Source organism: Pinus tabuliformis, chromosome X, assembly GCF_031772625.1.
Source record: "Pinus tabuliformis cultivar Carrire ecotype Pingquan chromosome X, CPIR1, whole genome shotgun sequence".
Taxonomy (NCBI): Eukaryota; Viridiplantae; Streptophyta; class Pinopsida; order Pinales; family Pinaceae; genus Pinus; species Pinus tabuliformis.
The window spans coordinates 1,490,801,461-1,490,805,864 of record NC_142308.1 but is presented as its reverse complement, the minus strand read 5'-3'; the positions used below and the strand labels follow the sequence as shown (position 1 = coordinate 1,490,805,864).

The 4,404-nt window shown below is 37.9% G+C and overlaps 1 pseudogene; it reads left to right on the top strand.

The window, feature by feature from the left end:
* Window positions 1-1,791: 1,791 nt before the first annotated feature.
* Window positions 1,792-3,194, top strand: LOC149145648 (putative carboxylesterase 18 pseudogene; annotated as a pseudogene).
* The last annotated feature ends 1,210 nt before the right edge of the window (window positions 3,195-4,404 follow it).

Genomic DNA, 4,404 nt, shown 5'->3' with positions numbered 1-4,404 from the left:
TGCACCCGAGTGCATGGTTCGCGTGGTGGGGGTTGACGACTTTCTCGCACCCCACCCGCGATCGAATCCCGTCTATGTGTTGCTGCGCGGTCAGCCATATGCCGGAGTTAAATTGTGATCTGATGTGACAATCGATATGACGTTTGATGTATATATTGTACAAAATTGGGCCTAATAAAAGCTTCTGCAAGGACTACCCCGCTCCCCTCCTCCCCCCTTTAATTTTATTAATTAACAAAAACAATTTATATTTATATTATTGTCCATTTCCATGCCAAACCACCTATAAGATAAAAATGATCTAGTATAAATATTAATAGTAAAGAATCAAATAACCAATTCTACAAAATGGTCATTTAAAAAAATGATAAATCACATTATTTTATCAATTTCTATTACAAAACTAAAATTTAAATTTAAATACTTGTAAAAGTTTTGCCCAATATCACGGTGCCACAGGGTAACTTTGGAAAAGCCATTTTTAAACCTACGAGTAAAACTAGGAGATTCAACCAAATTATTAAAACCATGTGAATAATAATATGTTAAAACAAGTCAATTAAATCATTTTACCGAAAGAATGCGAATGACAAGACATATACTATAAATATTAGTAATGTGTCCTCACCCGATCCAACCTTTTAATTGAAATTTGAAATTTGAAATTACACGAATCAGGTCATGCACCAACTTTAACCAGTATTCTCGAAGCGACTCTAAGTTGGAAGTATTTGGTAGTGTACAAAGTTTGGGACTAAAAATGCTATCCTATCCGTCAATTGAATAATATGTTTTATCTGGTTGTTTACACTTCATAAAATGTAAGTGAATTGATTTAAATGACAATGGATAACAATGTTGTCTTTACATAAAGTGTACGTGCAAACCAATCCATTTTTATTAAATTTTTTCATCATGAAAGATCTCTGAATATCACATTTATTATTTAGTTAATGGAAAGGTGTTAGATAAGGTATTAATAGAGTTTTGTGGAAAAAAAAAAATAATAATAAAATTTTATTAAAATAAATAATAATACTTTTTATACATTATCCACAATAATTATTTAAATTTTTTAAATATATTTTATTTTTAAAATAGTTTTAGTCCACAAAATGATTATCAAATTAAATATTTTTTCCACAAAATACCCATCAAATTAAATATATGTTAAGTTTAAAATAGCTTTTAACCCACAAATACCTATCAAATTCCAACCCTGATCCAGAGTCTTGAGAAAACTGAAGGACCGTTTTCAACGGAGTTGTCTATAATGCGACTTTTTGAGATTCCGGTGACGGAATCCGGCGGAAGAAATTGAGATGAAATCATGATTTGTTGCAGTTAAAATGGTTTTTTAACTGCATATTCGGATTCAGCACACTGAAAAACCCCTGGGACGCTTTCATTGTGCAGAAACTAGTTATCAAACTTCGATTTCAATAAATTACTGCCGGATTTTCACCGGAAAAATCGCGGGAAAGACTTTCAAAAAGTCGCGTTAAAGACTACGGCGTTTTGGACCCTGATCCAGACTCTTGAGAAACTGAAGGACCGTTTTCAAGATTCCGGAAGCTTACGCGACACCTATGCACAAGTACCGTTTCTCCAATTTCAAGCAGTTAAATTAAATCAGTGATCACTGGTTATAAGAGGGACAGTCTGTTTCAGCATTTAATGTATCATGTATTTAAATTTATTTCTTGTCCTCATCGTTTGGTGAGATTTAAGGCATTGGTGCTATCAAGCTGGCTGTAACATCTGACTCATGTGAATTAACTCCCCAATTCATAACTCACCAGCCATGCACCACACCTAACTCTCCCCTCGTTTACAGTGACATATAATCGATCGCGGCGATGAATCTCAGAATTTGAGTTTGCAGGCAGCGAGATCGGACTGTGCCACTGCAACGGTGAAATTTTTCCCATTTTTTTCTTCTGTTTTTTAATTAATGGGGCGCGATTGTGAACTAGGGAGCGTGGAGTCGGCCCTGGTGTGTTCTCTCCCTCGGCGCGTCCATTGGCTCTGTTGGTTCGCGAAAACAGGGTGCTATCTCTGCAGGAGAAACGACGGCACCGTTAATCGGAGCTTATTAGCGTGGACGCTCCCCAAGGCTCCCGCCAACGAGACGCCCACTCACGGAGTCTATACCAAAGACACCGTCATCAACAAGGCCACGGGCGTATGGATCCGTCTCTTTGTTCCCGTCAACGAAGCCGGAACGTTGCCCGTTGTTGTCTACTTCCATGGAGGCGGTTTCTGCATGCTCTCGGCGAGCGACGAGTCCTACGACACATTCTGTCGTAGGCTCGCCAAGCGACGAAGCGTGGTCGTTGTCTCGGTGGACTACCGGTTGGCTCCGGAGCACAAGTACCCTGCCGCCTACGATGACTGTTTCGCGGCCGTTGCGTGGCTTCGCGACCGCGGGCGTGGTTACCTGCCTCCGAACGCTGATCTGTCGCGGTGCTTCTTGATGGGCGAGAGCGCGGGCGGGAACATCGTCCACCATGTCGGATGCCGCGTGGCTGGAGAAGGGGACATGAGTCCAGTCAACGTCGTGGGCTACGTGCTCATTCAGCCTTACTTTGGGGGAGAGGAAAGGACCCCGGCGGAGTTGAGGTTGAGCAACGGTGTTCCGCTCATTACGTTGGAGGCCGCCGATTGGTTTTGGAAGGCGTTTCTGCCGGAAGGGGCCACGAGAGACCACCCCGCGGCCAACGTAATGGGCGCCGATTCTCCCGACATATCGGGCCTATCGTTGCCTCCGTCGTTGGTGGTGGTGGGTGGGCTGGACCTCCTCAAAGATCGGGATCTCCAGTACGTTGAGTATATGAAAAAGATGGGCAAAGAGGTAGAGCTTCTGTTCTATGAGGAGGGCATTCATGCCTTTCATCTGCTTCCCTATGATCTGTCTTCTAAGTTTCTTGACGATCTTCGCGAGTTCCTGCAGAACTAGGTTGTAGAGGTTAGCCTACGTGTCATAATACCGATAATATTATGCAATTACTGTTAGTTTTTTTTAATATTTTCCAATAGACTAAAGTGTGGAAATCACAGTTCCTGGAAGTGGTCACAGGTGATCATGAAAGAGGTATGGATGTAGATAAGTTTTAATCTTTGTTCTCTGCAAATATTAAGCTTCTTTTTTCCCTTTTTTCAACTGGAATCTTAATATATGATTTATGTTGAAATTGAAATTGTAACATTTTCTCAGTTAAAAATAAAATTGAATTTTTTTTAGGCATAGGGTGAATCAGTAACGGTCAGACTTAATCTAAGGAAGACCTAGGAACAATTCTCCTAGCTGCCACTATAATATCAAGAGTTCATCCTGCTACTATAAAACCAAGAGTACATCTAACAACCTTCAAGCAGATATACTAATTTCTTATGATTTATCTAAGGAAGACCCAGGATCAATTCTCGTAGCTGCCACTATAACACCAAAAGTACATCCAACAACTTGCGAGCAGATATACTAATTTCTTATGATTTTGGCAAGAGCGGAGACTCACGGATAAGGGGAATCTACTACTCAATGTGATTTGACCCCTTACCTGGTGGGTTTTACCCAACAAACTCAGCAGCCACACCACACATCACTGTATAAAATAAAATTGTATTTTTTAAAAACAACATAAAAATATTCATTATGTTAAGTATGCATTGCTGGACACTCTTTGTGTGAGGGTTATTGGTTCAACTTTGGATTTATTAGTGTTTATGAAAAAGGTATATTTAAATTGTAGATTTATTAGTAAATAAATTTAGAAAAATATATTTTATAATGAAGGTCATTGGTTCAAAATCCAGACTTAGGATAAGGGTCATTGGTTCAAAATCCAGGATTGTAATTCTCAACTGGTTATCAAATAAGCTAACAACTACATCGCCAGTGTGAACCTTTACAAATCATCTAGAAATATATTCAATGTTTTGATCGATTGTCCTTTAAGAATATATTCAGAAAAATAAGCAGTCACAGAAAGTTGTCCAGAGCTCTCTGTTGATACCTTCAGTTTGTGAGAGACTTTTAATGACTCATAACTGAAGCTCTTATAACATGAGGATGTAGCGTTTCTCATGGAACTTTTTTTGTGGTTGATAATGCATCTTATGTTTTTCAGCAGTTTGTTTGATTTCCATAAAAATAAATACGCAGTCATGATGGAGTAACAAAATTATCTAATTTTTTGTTTTCTTTTTAATATTTATGATTTTTTTCTGAATAATTGTTGATGACATTTTGTTGAATTGTTTTTAAGTGAAATCTTGATTTCACTTGTTGAATTGTTTTTAAATATTATTTTATAACTAATTATAAAATATAATAATAATTAAAATATTTATTTATTTAAACGATATATTATTTAAAAATAAGAATAAAAAATAATTATTTTA